This window comes from Vulpes lagopus, chromosome 18 (genome assembly GCF_018345385.1).
Source record: "Vulpes lagopus strain Blue_001 chromosome 18, ASM1834538v1, whole genome shotgun sequence".
In the NCBI taxonomy this organism is placed as follows: Eukaryota; Metazoa; Chordata; class Mammalia; order Carnivora; family Canidae; genus Vulpes; species Vulpes lagopus.
This window is the reverse complement of record NC_054841.1, coordinates 44,688,217-44,711,045: the sequence shown is the minus strand read 5'-3', so window position 1 is coordinate 44,711,045 and position 22,829 is coordinate 44,688,217. Positions and strand designations below refer to the sequence as shown.

At 41.8% G+C, this 22,829-nt stretch overlaps 1 protein-coding gene across 5 annotated transcripts in view; it reads right to left on the bottom strand.

The window, feature by feature from the left end:
- The window catches only part of CFAP61 (cilia and flagella associated protein 61), a 270,399-nt gene that overhangs the window by 32,161 nt on the left and 215,409 nt on the right, over nt 1-22,829 (bottom strand). The gene's annotated exons all lie outside the window — the stretch shown is intronic.

The following is a 22,829-nucleotide window of genomic DNA, read 5'->3' as shown; positions in this document are numbered from 1 at the left end:
CTATGAAACACTTTCATATCATATTAATGACATGATAGCAAACAGCATTCATGAGTTGCTAGGCAACACGAGGACCCTCTAATGATCTCCTCTGTACTTGAGAGGCCACAGAGGAAAGATGCCAGAGCTCTGAGGATATTTCCCATTTCTTGGCAACTATTTCTTCCGGAAGACCACTGTGGGGCTGGGAGGGAAGGGAATTCATGGTGCCATTTACCATGGCAAATACACCTCTTCACTCTTCCCTCCTTTTCATTGCCTCAATGTGTGGGAGAGCAGGAACTGAGAACCAGGCTCAAATACAAGAGGTCAAGAGTTCTCAATCCATATACCTTCCCTCTGCTTAGGGAGGCAATGGGCTTCTGTGACACCAGGACAAGAAATGTAGTGAACTCCCTAAGGGTTGTTTGTCAAGCCATCGTTTGTTGTGATCTGCTCCACTCTTTGTTGTCTCTACTTCCCTGGGGGTAGGTCTCCAGCAGTGAGATCATTATTTCATGCAGCAGGGACAGTCATCTGATCCAGGCATTGGATATTGACATGCAACAATCACCCCCAAATTTAGTGGCATGGAGCAAAAGCCATTTTATTATGCTCACAATGGCTTGGCTCAGCTCTGTGACTATAGGGGCTTTGGATGGGAAGATAAATGCCCAGGGGCCACTCAGATGGCTGGGGCTGGAATCATCCAAAGGCTTCCTTATTCACATGTCTGGCACCTGGGCTGGGAAGACTTAAAGGCTTGGCTCAGCTGAAATTCTTGCTGGAGTGTCTGCATGATCTTTCCACATAGCATGGGCTTCCTCACAGCATGGCAGCCTCAGGATGGTTGTACTTTTTATATGACAGGTCAGGATGGTCCAGAGAATAAGCCAGAGACTGTGTGGCCTTCTATAACTCAGCCTCTAAAGTCATATGACCTCACTTTTGCCATACTCCATTGATTAGGGCCATCACAAGCTTGCTCAGACTCAAGGGGAGGGGACATAGACTCTACATTCTCTATGGGAGGAATGCTGAAACATCTGCAGTCGTAGTTTGAAACTGGCACACCAAGCCATGCCAGCCAATCACTCCATGAAATCTGCAGTCGGGATAGAGTTGCATCTAGTTAGTCTCTGTAGGTTTGGGATTTGGAACAGGTAAGCATGGGAGGTGAAGGGCAAGCCAAGAAGGCCAGTCCACAGGAAGAAGCCACCACTGCTTGGTTACTAGCTGCCTTGTCCTTCCTGACTCTGGTTCCTTGTCAAGGCCTAGCCATAGCTCTGCCCTTTGTTCCTATGAGATACAATCATGAATCCTTTTTTTTTTTTTTTCTAAAGATTTTATTTATTTATTCGAGAGAGAGAGAGAGAGAGAGAGAGAGAAGGGCAGAGACACAGGCAGAGGGAGAAGCAGGCTCCCCACAAGGAGCCAATCGCTGGACTCGATCCAGGGTCTCCAGGATCACACCCTGGGCGGAAGGCGGTGATAACCGCTGAGCCACTGGGGCTGCCCAGTATCTGTGATTATATTAACAATGCAAATATTAATCACATTTCTTTTTTTGTAACTTTTTGCTTTTCTTGGAAATAATAACTGCACTGTTTTTTTCTTCTTACTTTCAATGTATCTAGCACATTTCCCCCCCCCAAAATATTCTGGAAGTTCTTTAAAATGCCCCCTGGGGATGCCTGGGGGGCTCAGTGGTTGAGCATCTGTCTGCCTTTGGCTCAGGTCCTGATCCCGAGGTCCTGGGATCGAGTCCCACATCGGGCTCCCTGCATGGAGCCTGCTTCTCCCTCTGCCTGTGTCTCTGCTTCTCTCTGTGTGTCTCTCATTAATAAATGAATACAATCTTTTAAAATAAAATAAAACGCCCCCCCCCCTTATCTTCCACATAAACCTATTAAATGATCAAAATAAATGATTTTTCCCCCCAGGATCATTCCTTCGTTGCTCCTGCTTGGGTAGGCTGGTTGTCCCCTGGGATCCACTGGGACTTCTCCAGCGTTTGAGCCCTTGCTTTACTCCTTTTTTGTTTATCACTTTGGTTGCTTTTTAAAAAATAATGCTTTATTATGCATAAATTTAAGATATGTTTTTGAAAAATTCAAAAGAATGTTTTTTAAAAAATTTAAATATGGTCAAGGACATTATACTAAGCAAAGCAAGTCAGAGCAAGAAAGACTAATACCAGTTGGTCTCTCTTATATGTGGAATCTCAAAACAAAACAAAACAAAACAAGACAAGTCATTAAGCTCATAGACACAGAGAACATATTAATGATTGCCAGAGGGCAAGCAGTGAGAGAAATGAGTGAACTGTTTCTGTTTTTAGTTTAAATAAATTGTTTTAAAAAAAGAAAAAGAAAATGCTTAAATTAAAAGGATAGTATACCAAAAAATAAAAAAAAAATTTAAAAAGAATAGCAGGCTGAGCTCCTATTACCCATCGCCCAGTTCTAACAGTTACCAACCCATGGCCAATCTTATGTCACCTTTAGCTCCATATACTCTTCTTCCCCTTGGGTTATTTGAAAGCATATCCTTGATATTTCAATATGTATTTCTAAAAGATAAGGATTCTGTTAAAAAATATATATATATACATATAAATATATATAACACTGTCTTCACATGTAAAAAATTAATAATTCCTTAACATCATCAAATATACAGTGTTCAGATTTTTAATTAAGCCAGAAGTGGCATCATTTCTTTTTTATAGCTTATTTGAACCAGGATCAAAATAAGTTGTTATATTTTTAAAATCTGTTTTAATCCATAGGCTCCCCCTCCAATTTGGTTTCATTTCTCACAATTTACTTATCAAAGGGCTTAGGCTGTTTCCCACACACTGAATTTTGTGTACTGTAGCTCTGCAGTATTATTTGACATGTTCCTCTGTCTCCTCTATTTCCCACAGCCTGGTTGTGGATCTAAGGTCCCAGTAAGATTCGGTTCAATTTTTTTTCAAGGTGGCGCTTCCCCACCATGAAGCACATGGTATCTGGTTGTCTCTCTGTGTCAACATCTCTGCCCTTTAACCCACCAGGAGTTGCAAAACAGTGATGCTCTAATCACCTCACCCCTCCTTCATTTATGAGCAGCCATGGTTCTATCCCTTTGGCACTTCCTTGATGGGTGGCCACAGAAATGCTGCTTGAAATGATTTCTTTTCAGAAGTTTGAAGACCTTGACCCATTGTCTTTTAGGTTCTGAGGCTGCTATTGAAAAACCTGATGTCATTTTGATCCTAGTTCCTTTTTAACATATCTAGTGACACGTTTTACGTACTGGATTTGAGGAGCTTCTCATTACCCCTGGTGTTCTTGAATTTCATGCTAGAATGCCTTTGGGCTATTGGTCATTTATTGGGGATTTTTCGACCTGGTGATGATGTCTTTCAGTTCTGGGGATTTTTTTCTATTGTGCCTTTAAAAGATTCCTACAGTCTGTTTTCTCTGCTCTCTCTTTTTGGAATTCTCACTAGTCAGATAGAAGGCCTTGTTTTCTTTTTCATGACATTTCCTTGCCCATTTGCCAATACCTCTGCTCCTGGCTGCCACCATTCTGGGCAAAGGGCAGGAGAAGCAGACCAGGGACTCTACCGGTCAGTACTGCGGCTCTCATCCAATTTCCTCTCCTTTTAGCCCCACACCTCACACTTTCCCTCTGTTGGATCTGGTGTCTCCACATCTGGAGTCTGTCCAGGTCATGTTTTTCAGGGAAAAACCTCCTGTGCCCTATGGGGAGGAGAGAGGGAGGAGCAGTTGCTTGGCTGTTGCAGGAAGGGGAGAAGACTGGGGGAGGGGGCATATTATTTGCTTTAAATCTGCTCTGTTTTCAGTCCCCTGCCTCATGTCAGACTCTGTCATCATTTGTATCTCCCAGGGTTCTCTCCGTAGGCACTTCAATTGCAGCTTCCTCTGCTCTGCTCCAGCAAGCTTTGCAAAATCCATTGTCATCTCTCATCCACCATATCTCCTCTCCAGTTTTATTTCTCCTTATGGGTAGATTTATACATTTCTTTACTTGTTTTGTTCTCATCTTAGGGGGGCTTCAGGAGGGAGAGTGGTAAGCTTGTATGTTCAGTTCACCATATTTAACCAGAGCCCCTAAATTATTTTTCAATACATTCTTAACGGGAAGCCTTTTCACTAAACTTTGATCTAAATTTAACTTAGTGGAATCCTCATTCTGAGACAAATTTATTGGTCACTGTCTCCAGATCAGCCTGAGTACTTTGTTCCCATGGATTTGGGGGCTTTTGGCATAATAATAATTTTTAAAAACTGTGTTTGTGATTTTCATCATTTTTGTTATTCTAGTGTGCTTCCTGTCCTCTCAAGGAAACAGAGCCTCAGGCAAGGATTGTGTTAATGTTTTAGTTGGGAGGTAGAATCCAAAAGCAGCCAGAGAAAAAAGAAGGGGCATTGATGTGGGGAAAGACGGGGAGCTGTGCAGGATTATGCATTATGTGCTGGCCACTGTTTCAGGCTAGGGGCACCCACTGAGCCCTGCAGGATGTCTCTGGACAGGCTATCTGGAGAAACCTGGTCCTGGGATAGTCCACTGGAGACAGAGAAAGGGGATTTATCTTCTCTGGCTCCCTCCTCTCCACAGAGAATTAGGCCCCTGCACTTTAGACCTGGCATCATGCAGCCTCTTTGACAGTTGCTTGGGAAACCAGAGCCCATGGCTTGTGGCACAGGGATTTATCCAAGTCCACAAGTGAGAGGAGGAGCTGGAATTCTCAGGGGCACTGGTGAGGTGGGAGAGCCTAAGGTCGTGTGCCTGAGGCTGAGACATGGCTAGGCTAATGGTCTGAATGGATGGGCTCATTGCAGGAGCCAGAGCTTTCTGAGTTCTTGGCCTGGAATGTTTCAAAGTAGCCCCTACTCTCTAAATACCAAGCTACGAGGTGCATGCGGCTGAGGCTTGTCACGACTTTCACCCTAGGGGGATGCCAGTCTGAGAGAAGGAAGCCAACATACAGGGACAGGAAGCCAAATTCTGATGGGGTTTCACATCCTGGCTCTGGGACGCCCTGGCTCTGGTGCCACCAGCCCCTTGCTTCCTACAGTTCTGCAGAACATCCTAGCCTCTTCTGGGACTTCACGGACTCTGAGCTGGGCTTCTGTCACCTTTGGACAGAGGCTCCCAACTAATGGTTATAACCAGGAAGAATATCAACAAAGCCTTTAAAAAACCTTTTATCTGAGGATCCCTGGGTGGCGCAGCGGTTTGGTGCCTGCCTTCCACCCAGGGTGTGATCCTGGAGTCCCGGATCGAGTCCCACATCAGGCTCCCGGTGCATGGAGCCTGCTTCTCCCTCTGCCTGTGTCTCTGCCTCTCTCTCTCTCTCTCTGTGACTATCATAAGTAAATAAATTAATTTTTTAAAAAACCCTTTTATCCAATAATGACTTGAAATTATTTTTTTAACTCTGATATTAAAAATGCTTTCCCACTTCAAATATCTTCCTACTTAGAGTGCTAGGGGCTGACGTGTTGCCATAAAGGCCCAGGTTAGCCCTTTGGCCCAGGGCATAACTGGAGAAATCAGGGTGTCGTTATATTAGTTTATATATTAAATCCTTGCCAGGACCCCAGGAGCCTTGGGCCCTGCATCTGGAAAGATCCACTTGCAAATCTGTCCAGAGAGCAATAATTGACCCAATGAACACCCTCCAAGGGTGCACTTTAGAGAGTTCAATTCAGGGGCCTGGCAAGCCCAGCAGCTCTCTAGTAGAGAGTCTGTGTTAATATCTTGAATGAATCCTAGCTTTGTTCAATTATCATGTGCAGGAAGCCTACAGCTTGCAGGCGCCGCTTGTCAGCTGGAGCTGCTAGTGGCTGGGAACTAATCATTAAGCCTGCCACCGAGCAGCGAAGCCACCTCCCAGCAGCCTTGCGGCCTCCAGCGTGGTATATATTTTCCTATTTCACTTGGATTTGCTCCTAATGATTGAACTATAGATTATTAATGCTGCGAGCCTCTGGGATCCCAGCGTGACTGTGCTGGGCTCTATTCTGCGCTTGGAGCCTGCAGCACGTAGCCTGGCCTGGCAGACAGTGCTTGGGCAGCTGTCACAGCCGCTGGGGCCAAGGCAGTGCCGTGGGATCCAAACAGTGGCTCCTATTAGCAGCGGTGCAGACATCATCAGTAGCACTTGGTGCTCTCTTCTCCCCAAATTACCAAATAGAGGGAATAATAAGTCACAAAACACAGCTCAGAGTTTGCTGGGTGGGTGACAGAGAGTGTCTGTGGAGTGAAGGAAGAGGGGCTGGGGCCATGCTGGGGCTTTGCCATCTGTCACTCTGCAGCATTGTCCTGAGTGGGCACCGGAAACCGCTGGGTGGCACATGCACAGCCAGGTCTGGGGGTGCACAGGGCCTGTGGCAGCATGACTCCAGGACTGGGGGCTTCCTGGAGAAGCACAGCCTGTGACCGCATGGGGAGTAGTTCCTCCAGGGCAGGCTCTGAGCCACAGAGCTCCTGTACTTCATTTCATGTGGCCTTCACAGCAACCTGAGAAGCAGTTCTGAGCTCCCTTTCACAGGTAAGGGAAACGGAGCTCAGAGGAATGCTTTGGCCTGGCAGGCAAGGTCTGAAGCCCCTTTGCATGTGAGGACCACCCAGTGAGAACCAGGACAGTCCCTTTATGCCCCAGTAAGGAACCTGAGGCTGGTGTGAGGGCAAGAGCAGGGGCAGAGCTGAGGGCTAGCTGACATGGAGGTCATTCTCAGGTGGCTGAACAAGAGTACCCCAAGGAGAACGTGGCCAGCAGCTGTTGGAAGCAGAAAAATCTTCCACCTGAGTGGATGGCAGTCCAGTGAACTGCAAGGAGACAAAAGAGCACCAAACCAGGAGTCTGGTTTAGGGGGACTTAAAGAACAGAAATTTACTTCTCACAGTTCTGGAGGCTGGAAGTCAAGATCAGGGTGCCATGGTTTCCAGGTTTCGACAGTTGTCAGTTTCTGGCAATACTTCTTGTGGTTTGCAGATGGCTGTCTTCTCACTGTGTCCTCACATGAAGGAGAGATCGATCTCTCTTCTCCTCTTCTTATAAGGACACATTTAATCATAATGACCTCCTAAAGACCTTATTTCCAGATAGTCACACTGAGGATTACGGCTTCAACATATGAATTCTGGGGAACACAATGCAGTCCAGAGTACTGGGGTCATAATGAAGTTATCAACAGGGAGAGTAAACCAACAGAGAAGTTAAACAGGCTAGGAATAGAGAATGACTCAGAGATGGTGGCTGGGGATGGATATGGTGGTCCATGTAATATGAGGAGGGGGGCGTTATGCCATGTATTATGTTGGAGATGTTATAAATAAGTAATAAATATGTTCTGAAATGTGAAAAAAAAATTTCAGGGACATCAGGGTGGCTCAGTGGTTGAGTGTCTGCCTTCTGCTCAGGGCATGATCCCAGGATCCTGGATTGAGTCCCACATCGGGCTCCTTGTGGGATGCCTGCTTCTCCCTCTGCCTGGGTCTCTACCTCTCTCTCTCTCCCTCCCTCTCTCTCTCTCTCATGAATAAATAAGTCTTTGAAAAACATTTTTTTTCAGTACTTTATAAAGATGTTGCTCCACTGACTTGCTTGCATTGTCTCTGATGAGGAATCTGTTGTCATTCTTATTTGTAGTCCTGTTTTCTCTTTTTTGCTTAAGACTCTCTTCAACATTAGTTTTGAGCAAATTTAACTATGACATGCCTTCATGTAATGTTTTTCATGCTTGATATTCATTGAGTTTCTTAGATTTGAAAAATTTGAAAAAATTTGGTCATTATTTCTTCAGGCCATTTGAAGTTGTCCTATAGCTAACACTCTGCTCATTGTTTTGTTTTGTTTTTTTTTTAAGATTTTATTTTTTTATTCATGAGAGATACAGAGAGGGAGGCAGAGACTAGAGGGAGAAGCAGGCTCCTCACAGGAAGTCCGGTTCAGGACTCAGGTCCAGGATCACGCCCTGAGCCAAAGGGCTCAACCGCTGTGCCACCTAGGTGTCCCTCTGCTCATTGTTTTAAATTCCCATTTTCTCTTCGCCCATCATTTTGGGTAGTTTCTACTGTTATGTATTCAAGTTCACTAATCTTTTCTTCAGCAGGGTCTAATCTTCATTAATCCCATCCAAGGTAGTTTTTCATCTCAGACATTATAGTTTTCATCTTTAGAAGTTTGATTTGGGTCTTACAGATACCGACTACAACTCTACTTAACTTTTTGAATATGTGTAATATAATTATAGTAACTTTGCTTGTCTGCTAATTCTGACATCTGGGTCAGTTCTGTTGAGTTTCAATCAGTTCATTTTTCTCTTCATGATGGGTTGTATTTTCCTGCTTCTTTGGATGCCTGTTGGTTTTTTCTCACTACTGAGGGGAGACCATAGTGTGTACTCCACCCACTGCTCCATGAATCTGGGGCTTCTTCAAGGTGGCTGGTGGGAATAGGCACCATCCTCAGCCCTATGTGAGTACCAGGCACTGTGACCTTTAATCCTTTTGAGTGATCTGGGGTAGTTTCCTCACCTGCAAACACTGATGAGTGTTCAACTAGATTCTCCAGGGAGACCTTCTGCAGATTTCCATAGTTGTTTCTCTGTAGCTCTCTCCTCCCCAGTACCCAGTACTGAGGACTCTAGCAACCTTGGCCCCATCCACCATCCCCCGGGCTCACAGGTCCATTCCTCAATGCAGGGAGTCCACCGGGTCCATCCCTTTGCTTTGGTCTCAAAACTTTTTCAAGGCAGCAAGCTGGATCATATGATGGTGTATCTGATTTATTTCCGGTTTCTCAGAGTTCACTGTCCTTCTTTGCCTTATATCCAGTATCCTTTATTTAATGTTTTTAAAAAACATTTTATGAAGTTTTTAGTTGTTCCAAGTGAGAGGGTAAATCTCCCCCCCCCCCCAATAATTTCTTTCTTTCTTGTCTTTTTCTTTTTTTTACCTTGTTTTATTTGAGTATAAAGAATTTTTCTAAAAAACGGAATGCTGCAACATCTGCTCCTAGGATTTTGGATAAGGGTTTGTCAACCTGTATATAATTAGGGCAAAGTTAATCCTTATTGATAATAGATGTAAACCCAAATTATAAGTGGTCTTCTTGATGATAGTTTTGCATTTGGGGGGACTAATTTCTGGTAAGTTTGATTAGCTAGTTATTGGAGGTAATGCAGACTCGCTCAGCTAGCCACATCTCAGACCCTTTGTAGCATGACTTACCCAAAATATCACATGTAGGAAAATGAAAGACTACATTTCCTAGAGAGTGGCAATGCGGGTTCTATGTGGAACTGAGTCTACAATCTGAATTCTAAACAGGACCAAGCTTCCTCCAACACCTTCATGGAAGACTTGGAAGGTGGATGTGAACTCCGCTGAGGTGAGACACTGCTTCCACTATTTTCCTTGCCTTTCTGGCAAGCCTGGTCATGGTACTGTCTGACACTGGCTGTAGCAGAATTGTAATAATCAGCAAGAGGCAGGACTTAGGATACCTAGGATCCTACTTAGGATACTTAGGATACTTAGGATGTTTTACTGGTGTGGATTGTGGCAGAGAGGCGTGATCACGGAGCTGGACCTCACTGTGGCAGAGGTCGGCCAGATATGTAAAGCCATTTTCTTTTCTTTTTCTTTTTTAAAGATTTTATTTATTTATGAGAGATACACAGAAAGAAGCAGAGACATAGGCAGAGGGAGAAGCAAACTTCTTGCAGGGAGCCCGATATGGGATTCAATCCCGGACCCTGGGATCATGCCCTGAACTGAAGGCAGACGCTCAACTGCTGAGCCACCCAGGAGTCCCTGTAAAGGCATTTTCTAAAATTTTCCTGGAAGTCAGATCAATGCCTTCAGCCCATTCAAGGAATTTTTATAAACTACCCATAACTAACAGTACCTCACTATCTCACTTCGTTTGAATGAACCAGAGAAGATTCTGTTGTCTGTAACTGAACTCTGATAGATTAATCTTTATGCATCCTCCTAATGAGCCTGGTAAAAAGCCTATCTGAGGAGTAAGAGATATTAAATCTGCCATTTCCTGGTTTGCTCATGCATGTTTTACCAGGATTTTCAACCTATGGTTTCTTTGGAGGAGTCCTTTAAATGATCTTGCCCATGTTGCTGAGATTAGTTTAGTTAAAACCATAGAGTATCTATAAATCCACCGAATCAGATACACAAAAGCTTTAGTACATTCTGAAGTGCATTTACTAATGCACCTTACTAGGTTGATCCCTCTGTGCTGTGACATCTCCCTGCAACCCTAGATATGTTCAGTCCTTGTAGGACACACATCTGTCTTTCATCTGACCCAAGAATGTGCTGTATCTATGCTTCAAATATGAATAAAGTTTGGTTCCTCTCAACTAAAAAAAATACAAATAAAGGTTCTAATATTTTCTTCCTGCACACATGAATTATCCTGGGCATCTTCTGCAGTATTTTGTCAGAGAAGAAACATTATTCTCATGTTCCAAGCAGGTGCTTTCTCTAAGGATGTCACTGCACAAGGGAAAACATATTCCTCTTGTCCCTGTATAAAGGGAAAGCAATTGAGAGTAAAGGGGCTGTAGTTCCAGTGTTATTGATGCTGGTAGCTTGGTTGAGACCAATGGCAAGCCCTGTCACTCTGGGCTTCTCATTTGTGAGGCGAGTGTGCTGGTCTGCAAGTAAGGTCTTTCCTAGGTATGACTTGCCAAGAGAGGCAAGTCATACCATCCATGAACTTGTTGCTGGTCTTTGTTCTAGGAGCAAACAGCAGTGATCCTTCAGCTCTTCTCATCTTAAATAGCTTAATCATTTGAAATATGCTCTAAGTAGTGAGATTAGAATGGGTTTTGTATTCTAGTTAACTTTTAGAATATTTTTCTAAAATTTCTATAATAAATATGTATTGTTTTTGTAATGGAAAATACTAAAAGGTAAACAAATATGTACAAAATAATCCTCAAAAAGAAACATAAAAAGATCCAGTCTTAGGAGGAAAGGAATGAGAATGTTTCATGCATGATAACTCCATGCCAGCCAGTTGGCTTCAAAGCATCTTTTTGCAATTGTTAGTTTGCCATAAAAAATTCAGGCAGACAGGCCAGTTTCTTCTCATGGTTCAGTAGAGTAAAAAAAACATGATTTCTGAAACGTATGTATTTTAACAATTCCAATAACAATAGGGCAACTCAGTTGCTTCCTGGATCTTGGTAAAGAGGTATTTATACTAAATCAATTTAGTAGCCTTATAGGTAACTATTGGCTCATCAGTTATTATTTTAGACTCATAAATAATAACCTCAACCCACATGCTGCCAGATGAGGAGGAATAAAATCTATAAAGAACTTTAACTCCTGCAGCAAAATTTTGAAAAGTGATATTACAAAGATGCTCAGAGGGACAGAATTCAGTTCTGAACATACCAGTCTGGTTCCTGAACCCCAAACTGAGAGGTGCAATCTGACAGCAGGATGGGATGTTAGTCATTGAGGCTGCCAAGCATAACTGGTGAGGAAGTGGCAGCTGGTTGGGGTTTGGCCAGCTGGGCTGTACACAAGCATAAATGGGTAGGAAGTACATATGGTGCCCCTTGCCTTGCCTATACTATGACCAAATACACCAGAAAGCTTGTCTGCTCCACATGCTACCCTTCTACCATGCTAGCCTCTCTCCTCAGCTGTTTACCTTTGGCACATGATCCGGTGAGAATTTTCTTTCCAATTGACCCTACAAAAGTACGTATAGACAGAAATCACTTCCTCCTTCTACCCACTGGCCTTCACTGAACACCCATCTATTAGTACCATATTTGCACGTCAAGGGCTCACAACCAAGTGGGGCTGGTGATTAGCATTTTAGGAAAGGATTTCTGTAGACTGGCCCAATACCACCGACTACAAACTCCATGAGTGTGACTAGTCTATAGTAGCACTGTCCAAGAGAACTTTTCACAATGATGGAAATCATCTATTGTGTGATGTGCAGTGTGGTAGCCACTAGCCACATGGAGCTGCTGAGCTCGTGAAATGTGGCAAGTGTGACTGCAATACTGAGCTTTTAATTTTATTTAACCCTTCTATTTATAAGAATCTAAATTGTCACATCTGACAATTGGCTATCATTTTGGACAGTGCACTTCTAAGGTATTTGTAACTCTTCACAATGTGTGAAACAATATTCCAAAGCTATTTTTAAAACTGTATGGTATTAGATTCTAGACCTCCTTGATAACTCAAATAGTTCAGTTTCAACTTTAAATGATATTCCAAACCTACTTGGTTGCTTTTGGTGCCAGTGGTTTGAAATGAAATGTGTTTAAGCATTGCTTATGTAGAAACATTTGATCCATTCCTCTGCTATAAAGTACCCTGGGAGGTACACTATTGAGCCTAGTCTTCATACATTACTGATTGAATTACTAATTGAAAGCACCTGATTCACACTTGTTAAATTCTTGGTAACAACCTCTCCCTGAGTAGATCTGAGTAGATATTTTCCTCAGAGTATGACTCCAAAAAAAAAAAAAAAAAAGAATATGAAATCTCACTGGTACCTCCAGATACATAATTTTAAAAAATAAAATATAGAAAGTGCATATATTACTGCAATTTTTTATTACTCTTTTATTACTGCAATTTGAAAACATTTGTTAACTTGAATTTTTAAAAGAAGCACTAAATTTTCCTAAATTTATGTTAATTTTGAAGGGAGAAGAAATGTTGCATAAAAGCCTGAAAATGTCTTCCTTTCCACTAAGGCTAATATGAACTTGTAGCAAATGTAAACACTTGAGCTAAAGTAATTGCAACATTTTGTACTTTTAAATACTTTCACTCATCATCTACCTTTACCTTGTGATGTGGTAAAGTTTATCATAAATTACATCTTCACCTCATCAATGAGGAAATTGATGCTCAGTGTGGTAAGGTGGCTTGTCCAAATTCACAAAACTAATAAGTAACAATGCAGGAACTGAACCCTCTGTTTTAGCTTAGTGTCCTTTGCACTCTAAGGAAAGAGAAGTAATAATTCACTTTTAAACACTTTTGAACTAAAATTTTTTAGAATATATATGCCAAAAGTATATGGGTACAGCATGACAAAGATGGTGGCCAGCAAAGCAGATATGGAGATGGAGACTACGGATAACTTGCAGGTGGCTGCAGTGGTCTTGCCAAAAGATATTTCCTTGTTTTTATAAAGTTTGGTGAAAAGTTTGAATTTTTAAATAATATTGTAGATGTGACCCAACAGACATGTATGTGAGTTATGTCTTACACTTTACATGATTTATTCATGTACAGCTCATACGCAGCACAGTCTTTTGGGATGGACAGTCATCCTTACACTGAAATTGTTTCCCTGGGTATTAACATGCGATTTAAACATACACATTTCCTTTCAGATAATGAAAACACTGGTTTTCTTTTATAGTATGGAGACTATCAGATTCCTCTGTTTTATGAGGTAATAATGCCCACTTGCAAGGGGTGATACAAGGACTATGGGAGTTCACCTTGGATAAGGTGGGTAGAGAGAGCTGGTGAAGAGTGATCCATTAATACATGTGAGCCCCCACACTTCATCTCCCATGTTATATTGATGTTAATGGGTACTGAGTTTGCTGGCTTTAAATTCTGATTAATAAAAGCCTTTACCATTAAAAAAAATCTTGGCTGTAAGATGGGGTACTCATTTCTTTTCCATTCATTCATAAGCACTATCTTCAAAGCAAAGAATCTTACTAACATGAATAAGACTGAGCCATCTGAAATAAGAATTTATACCTTCCTATAAAAAACCAAGAGCTTTTCCCCTAAGGTCAGGAACAAGACGAAGATGTGCACTCCCACCACTTTTATTCAGTATAGTACTGCAAGTCCTAGCCACAGCAATCAGACAAGAAAAAAAAAAAAAAGAATAAAAGGCATCCAAATTGGTAAGGAAGAAGTAAAATTTTCACTATGTGTATATGATGTGATACTATATAGAGAAAACTTTAAAGACACCACTAAAAAACTACTAGAACTGATAAGTGAATTCAGTAAAGTCACAGGATACAAAATTAACATACAGAAATCAGTTGTTTTTCTATACACCAATAATGAAGTAGCAACAAAGAAATTAAGAAAACAATCCCATTTACAGTTGCACCCAACATAACAAAATACCTAGGAATAAACTTAACCAAGGAGGTGAAAGGCTCGTGCTCTGAAAAATATAAACTACTGATGAAATAACTTGAAGATGACACAAACAAATGGAAAGATACTCCATGCTCATGAACTGGGACAACCAATATTGTTAAAATATGTGCACATATCACCCAAAGCATTCTACAGATTCAATGCAATCCCTATCAAAACACTAACATTTTTTGCAGAACTAGAATAATCCTAAAATCTTATGGAGCCACAAAATATCCCAGATAGCCAAAGCAGTCTTGAGAAAGAGGGAAAAAATGAAGGTATCACAATCCCAGAATTCAAGATATAATACAAAGCTGTAGTAATCAAAAACAGTATGTCACTAGCACAGAAATAGACACACAGATCAATAGAAGAGAACAGATAGCCTTTTATATCCATTATTTTATGATCAAATAATCTCTGACAAAGCAGGAAAGACTATCCAATGGGAAAAAGACAGTCTTTTCAACAAATGGTGTGGGAAAACTGGACAGCTACATGAAAAAGAATGAAACCGGACCACTTTCTTACACCAACCACAAAAATAAACTCAGAAAGGATTAAATACTTAAATATGAGACCTGAAAACATAAACTTCCTAGAAGAAAACATAAGTAGTAATCTATCTGACATCAGCCACAGAAACGTTTTTCTAGCTATGTCTCCTTCGCCAAAGGAAACAAAAGCAAAATGAAACTACCGGGACTACAGCAACATAAAAAGGTTTTGCACAGTGAATGAAACCGCCGACAAGGGACATCTGAGTGACTCAGTGGTTGAGCATCTGCCTTTGGCTCAGGGCGTGTGATCCTGGCATCCGGGATCAAGTCCCACATCGGGCTCCCTACAAGGAGCCTACTTCTCCCTCTGCCTGTGTCTCTGCCTCTCTCTCTCTGTCTTTCATGAATAAATAAATAAATCTTAAAAATAAAACTGCCAACAAAATAAAAAGGCAACCTACTGAATGGGGGGAGATATATGCAAATGATATTTCTGATAAGGGATTAGTATCCAAAAATATATTTAAAGAACTTACAACTTAACACCAAAAATAATTTTATTAAAAATGGGCAGAGGACATGAAAAGACATTGGTCAATAGACACATGAAAAGATGCTTAACATCACTCATCACCTGGGTAATGAAAAGCAAAACCACAATGAGATATCACCTCACACCTGTCAAAATGGCTACAATCAAAAAGTCAAGAAATAACAAGTGTTGGCAAGAATGTGGAGAAAAAGGAACCCTCATGCAGTGTTGGTGGGAATGCAAGCTGGTGTGGAAAACAGTATGGAGGTTCCTCAAGAAATTAAAAATAGAATTATCATATGACCCATCAATTACACTATTTTGTTTTACCTAAAGAAAATGAAAACACTAATTTGAAAAGATATACACATCCCTACATTTATTGGAGCATTATTTACAATAGCCAAATATAGATGCAACCCAAGTATCCATCTACAGAAGAATGGATAAAGATGTGGCATATATATTAAATGGAAGTCATGGGGCTGTAATGTACAGCACAGAGAATATGGTTATTATAATAACTTTGTATAGTGACAGATGCCAACTAGACAAATTGTGGGAGTGATCTCATAATGTATAAAAATATCCAATGGGATCCCTGGGTGGCGCATTGGTTTGGCGCCTGCCTTTGGCCCAGGGCGCGATCCTGGAGACCCAGGATCGAATCCCACGTCGGGCTCCCGGTGCATGGAGCCTGCTTCTCCCTCTGCCTGTGTCTCTGCCTCTCTCTCTCTCTCTCTCTGTATGACTATCATAAATAAATAAATAAAAATTTAAAAAAAATATCCAATCACTATTATGTATGTCTGAAACTAAGAGGATACTGTATGTCAGTTATACTGATAAAAAAAAGATCCATACTTTATGCAAAGCTCTATAGTGTTCATTACTTTTGACATTCATTCCTGACTATGTGAATGGGTGTGTTTATTTTTTTCACATTATAATTTTTAGCATGGATATCTGAAGGGATGTGTACTGGCTATAATTCTAGGATGGTTCAAACCAATCTTGTCCTTCATCCCAGGAAGGGTTAATTCTACCCAAATTCACAGTGGGAAGGAGGGAAGTGACATATACTAGGAAAAAATCCTTAGTCTTTTAATCAGAGCAATATTATGGATGAAAATGAACATATATTGTGTCACATGGAATTCGGTCTCCACGATGGTTTATACTTCCAGATCTAAGACTGACCATTGCGGTAATGAGGAATGTTCAAGAATGTGGGTTCAGCTTCAAGGCCATGTGATCATAAGAGAAACAGCCCTGGGCAGGAAGTTAGAGCAAGTGAAACAGTGAATGACCAGTGAGGAGCCCCGGATGGAGTGTGTGAGCATGACCATTCAAAATCACCCTTAAGAGGGTGGAGAAAAAGATTGTAATTAAATGACCAGGGAGCAAAATGAAGAGAAGAGACTTTGATTTCTCTTCTCTTCATTGAAGAAAAAGGATTTCTATTTATAAGGCTACCAAATGCAGTGGGCAGCGCCTGAAATGAAACAGACAGGAATACTTTAAACAGTCTACAGAAAGGCAGGTGGATGACTCCAGAAGCGGCCAATGGGGAAGAGAATGATTATCCAGCAATTTTTAGGTATGTAGAAAAAAAACCTGACATACTGGAGTGGGCAGTCATAGTTCATGGAATTTGGATAAGTATGGGGAAAAGGGCATGTAGAATTTAGAGTGTGATTTTTCTACTGGACACAGTGCAAGGCCACTGACTACAGAAGAACAGAAAAATATTTAAGTCATGATTAAATGACTCCAGTTGGAGTCTAATAAGTGCATTGGGAGACAATGTGCATTGGCAGAGTCCTGCTTAATGGCTCAGAAGACAGAGACAGCACATGGCAGTCCTGGCTTCCTAAGGGAGTAACTTCTGGGGCGTCATAGTTCAAAAGGTAATGGAGGCCTTTTAAAGGGCTTGCTCAAATCCCATTTAGAATATTGTGCACAGGATCCCTGGGTGGCACAGCGGTTTGGTGCCTGCCTTTGGCCCGGGGCGTGATCCTGGAGACCCGGGATCGAATCCCACATCAGGCTCCCGGTGCATGGGGCCTGCTTCTCCCTCCGCCTGTGTCTCTGCCTCTCTCTCTCTCTCTCTCTCTCTCTGTGACTATCATAAATAAACTAAAAAAAAAAAAAAATTAAAAAAAAAAGAATATTGTGCACAGCAGCACTTACCCACTAAAAATAGGCCATTCGAGTGTTTGAGGAAGTGTTGAGGGTGGCGGTGCTCGCAGGAGGAGAGGGCCATGTGAGGGCAGTCTTTGAGAGCTGAGCATGTGAAGATGTGAAAAAGGGTGATTCAATCAAGGTTTCCGAGCATCTGATGGGCTCACACAAAGAAGCCAGGGCAAGACCTATTCACACTGCCTGGGGGGGGGGGGGGTGGATAAAGGATGCTACAGACTGTTAATTAATACTAAGAAGGGGAGGGACTCTGTAGGCAAGACCTTGTTTTTGCAGGGCCATCCATAAGTGGGGTAGATGAAGATGACGCAGAGTTAAGAGGAGTAGGCAAGGGATGTGCCTTGTTAAAGCCCTGCAGCAGAGGCTTCTCGGGGAAACAGCCTCGCCCCCGCCTCTCCCCTCAAACCCAAGTTCCCACTCTGTGACTTCTCACCACCCTCACAGAAGCTCCTTCTGCACCCTCGCCCCATGTCTCCAGGGGGGAACAGTATCAGCAGGTGCAGGGGCTGCTCATTGGAAACACTGTCACTGTCCTGGGATCCAGCAGGCAGGGGTCTGCAAGGTTTGCAAGAGGCATCTGTGTGCTTGCACAGGAGACGCTGCCAGATGCAGCTTCTCTAGTCACACATTTGGGGTTTTTTGTTTGTTTTTGTTTTTAAATACTTTATTTATTCATGAGAGACACACATTTGGGGTTTTTTTGTTTGTTTTTGTTTTTAAATATTTTATTTATTTATTCATGAGACACAGACAGAGGCAGAGACACAGGCAGAGGGAGAAGCAGGCTCCATGCAGGAAGCCCGACGTGGGACTCGATCCCAGGACTCCAGGATCTCGCCCTGGGCCGAAGGCAGGCGCCAAACCCCTGAGCCACCCAGGGACCCCCTAGTCACACATTTGTTAAGTGACTTTAACTGCTGACTGGTTCAGGAAGGAACACATGATAAAGATGGGCTCTGTTCTTTTTCCAAAATGGTATATCAGTCAGTTGATGAATTTATTGCTGTCTTGCACACACACATTCACATACACACAGAGTCTCTGGTGGTGGATTTGTTCTCTTCATCATTAATGATTTCTACTGGCACTCCAAGATGAAAACAAAGAATAAAATCACAGCCAGCCTCAGTCCCAGATCCTCAGTGACACTGCCGTCCTGTGGCAGCTGTCCCGCTACAGATCGCAGTGGCTGACTGCTCAGCCACCACCTCATGTTTCCAAATGGCTCCAAGCAAGCCCCTCCACAGGCAGCCAGAGCCACTGCTCAGGAGGCCTCGCCTGCTACAGCACCTGCCCCTGTAGTTGCCACCGTTCCCGCTGGCACTGTCAGTACCTGCTCTGTCCTGGCCCTTGATGGGGCAAGAAGAGATTGAAGGACATGGAGAGAAGAGGTTCTGGGGGGTTCTTTGGACCCGAGGAGGAACCTGATCTTGACATCATGTCCATCTTGCAGAAGACGGAGCAGCTGGTTGATGGTCAGCCCATCCCCAGCTTGCAGGATGGTGGCTCTAGATGTGGTGGATCGAAACTGGCCTGGGTTCGAACAAGAATATTGCCAGTGCTGCCAAGGTCAGGGAAATAATCGGGAATCAGACCGCAGCCAAAATAAGCGAAACCATTTGCCCTTCCTGCTTGCAAAGAACCTTGCCAGTCTGTCTGACAACAGACAGGGCAGGCAGTGGTTGGCCAAGAATTAGCACTGAGGCCTGGCAGCATTTCATGGCACTTGAAAGGAACGTGGCCACAGCTGCATATACACACTAACACGCATGTGGGAGTGACTGACGAGGCATGGCAATGGCCTCAGCACGTCACTTAAACATGACCAGTGACCTCTGATGATCAGCCACCATCTTCCTGCCCGCCTTGCTTCTTTCTTACAGATGTCAATTGGCACGTCCTGATATGGCACGTCCTAGTGTTGTCTCATTTTGCCATCCCAAATATTCACTCTTAGCAAATCAAATTAACTTTTAAAATTATTACTACCATCAGTTAACAGCTGCGCCCTGACTAGTAGTCCCAAGCTTACAGAGTCTGTCTCTTTCAATACCACCTTCTTCTCAGGGAAAAACAAATCAGCTAGGGCTTCTGAAATTGGTCAAATGCAAAAACATTTTCTTTTCAGAGGAGACTTTTGACATATTGTTCCTCCCTGAGTAAAAATTTTCTTCAACAATCAACTGATTCCTTTTTAATTTAATATTTTGGATAAGGTTAAAGTAACAATAAAATCCTATTTACAAGCTAAGGAAAAAATGCATTCATTTTTTAAATACTTGTATTTTTCTTTATTTTAAATAAATATTGGAGTCAAAAGTACTAAGATTTGAGAAGGGAAAGCCTATGATTAAGACATGTGATACTTTACCAAATTTGGTATTATATCAAAATATAGTTTATAATTGGGGGCATATAGGAAAATATCCTCATATATAAAAGGTTTCAGAAATTAAGTACTCTTTCTGGTAAACAAGAAACATTCATGCATGATTAAAATACCTAGCAAGTTAGCAGTAACAAAAAGCAACTTAACAACTTGCTTAAGAAGCAACTTTCTTAACTTGATAAAAGGCATCGACAAAAATATGTATGGCAAATGTCATATAATTAATACTGAACAAGCAACTTAACAACTTGCTTAAGAAGCAACTTTCTTAACTTGATAAAAGGCATCGACAAAAATATGTATGGCAAATGTCATATAATTAATACTGAACACATTCTCTTTAAGATTAAGAATGAGGCAAGGGTGCCATCTCTCACTACTTCTGTCCCACCTTTCACTGCAAAGCTTAGCCAGTGTAGCAAATAAGAAAAAGAAATAAAAGTTACAAAGATTAGAAAAGAGGAAACAAACTGTCATTATTTGCAGATGATATAATTTTCATGTGTGGAAAATCTAAAACAATATTTAGGGAAATTATTTGAGTAAGTGAGGGAGTTTGGCAAATTTGCAGAATTCAAACCCATACAAAAAGTGTATTTCTATGCACTATTATGGCAGAAACCAATAAGCAAATGATTATTTATAAGAGCAATACAAATATAAAACATTTTGGATTATAGCAAACAAAAATTTTGGAAGCCATCATGGAGAAAATTTTAAAATTCTATTGGAAGATATTAAAGAGACCTAAATAGACTAAGACCTATGTTATGTTATAGCATAACATATGGGCTTAATATCAAAGATGTCAATTCTCACTGAACTAAGTTTTATTGCATTTCTTATCAAATCCAGTGGGGTTTTTCATGGAACTTCACAAGTATACTATAAAACTATTAGAAGAGCAAAGGGACAGAAATATCCAAGACACCCTGAAGAAGATAAACAGATTACCTTAAAATTAAGAATTTAATTTTAGTTCTGTTAATTGACACCATAAAGTGAAAAGGCTCAAAATGTTAAAAATAACTAACATGGGTGTGTATCCAGAGTGCATAAATAATGCCTGTGAATGAGTAAGAAGACAATACATAAGAAAAGTGGACAAATGTCATAAGCAGGCATTTCCCCAAAGCTATCATGAGCAGCCCATGAGCAAACGAAAAGACACTGAGTTGTGTTACTGAACAGAGCATGGAAACTAAAACCACGGGAGGATACCTTTTCACACCATAAGAAGGACCACATGTTAAAATACAGCAGTGCCTCAGATGGACAGGGCTGTGGAGGCATCTTCATGTACTGCTGGGGGGAGTTTAAGTTCTCAGCACCACCAGGTACAGGTAAGAGAAGTTCTCATATGTGACATGTGCCCACAATATCCATAGCATTGTTTGTGATGGCATTGAGTTGGGAACAATTTAAACATCAGTCAATCAAACATGAATGGGACCATAGTATAAGAGAATATTATACAGCAGGATAAACAAATGGACTCCAGCTCTATACATCACGTGGATGGGCCTCACAAATGGTGCTAAAGGGAGTGTTGACTTTCTCTTTCTTTTTTTTTTTTTTTATAAAGATTTTATTTATTTGAGAGAGAATATGAGCAGGGCAAGGGGCATAGGGACAGGGACAAGCAGACTCTCTGATGAACAGAGAGACCACCTTGGGCTCAATCCCAGAACCCCAGGATCATGACATAAGCCAAAGGCAGATGCTTAACCAATTGAGCCACCCAGGTGCCCCAAGTGTTTACTTCTTCTAGTCAGCCACAGAATTGATTCAAAAGTAATCAAAACAAATGAATTTATTATTTATGAAATCATATGTATGTGGTACACCTTTAGAACAAGGATTGACTTGGCACTTACTCTGGTACAAAGTTTTTTTGGGACACAGCTACATCTGTTTGCCTATGTATTGTCTGTGGCTTCTTTCACACTGCAACATAGAATTACTGTGATGAGATTGTATGGCCCATAGAGCTGAAAATATTTACTATTTGGCCCTTTATAGAGAAAGTTTGCTGATCCCTGCTTTACAGGAAAGAAAAGAGTGATTAACCAATCCTCATGATAGTTGTTACCTCCAAGGACGTACTGTGAATGTGATGAGAGAGAGCTTCAAACATCCTGAAATAAGGAATTTTCTTTAAAAAAAAACAAGTGTCCCCCCCACCCCAGAATTCTTTCTTATGAATTTCTGTGAGGGACACAGAATTTTAGTACTACTATCCCTTAAAGTGTACATAGATGTTTTATATACTTTTTGTTTGTATGATGCATTCTACAATGTAAACATATTTCTTAAAGATTTATTTATTTATTTGAGAGAAAGCATGGGGGGGGGTGAAGAAGGAGGGGAGGGGGGGATCAGACTCCCCATTGAGCAAGGAGCCTGACGTGGGGCTCAATCCCAGGACCCTGAAATCATGACCTGAGCAGAAGGCAGATGCTTAACCAACTGACCCACCCAGGCACCCCAATTTAAGAGGTAAGAGAGAGGTAAGAGAAATTGCTCCTGATCTTAGAAGTCACCACCATGGATACTGAGGATCCTGGAATTCTATGACTTATGTCCTACATCTCTATCTGATACTGACTCTGTCATCATCTTGTTTTGTGCAGAGAAGGAAGTTCTCCTAATCTTTCCAAGCAACAGGCTGTGTTCAGGAGTAGCTTTCTACTCTAAAATTCTAGCCCTCCCAGAGGTATAGGATGAAAAAGTGTCTTAGCATTTGAAAAGACAGAGGCAAGATCCCCCAGTCTAACCACCCTGTTGTGCAGAATTCCCGTAACAATATCCCATACAAATGGCCTCACCCCTATGCTTGTGCACATTCTGCGAGGAAGGCTGGGGTCACAAGTAGCCTGTCTGTGGCTGTGGAATTCCCACCAAGACCAAGTGCTCCCATATCCTGCTCCCAAACCCACCTCTTCAATTTCTGACTACTTTTAGAAGCCCATGTTGAAAGTGACTTGAATATCATCTCATCTGGGCTTGTTAG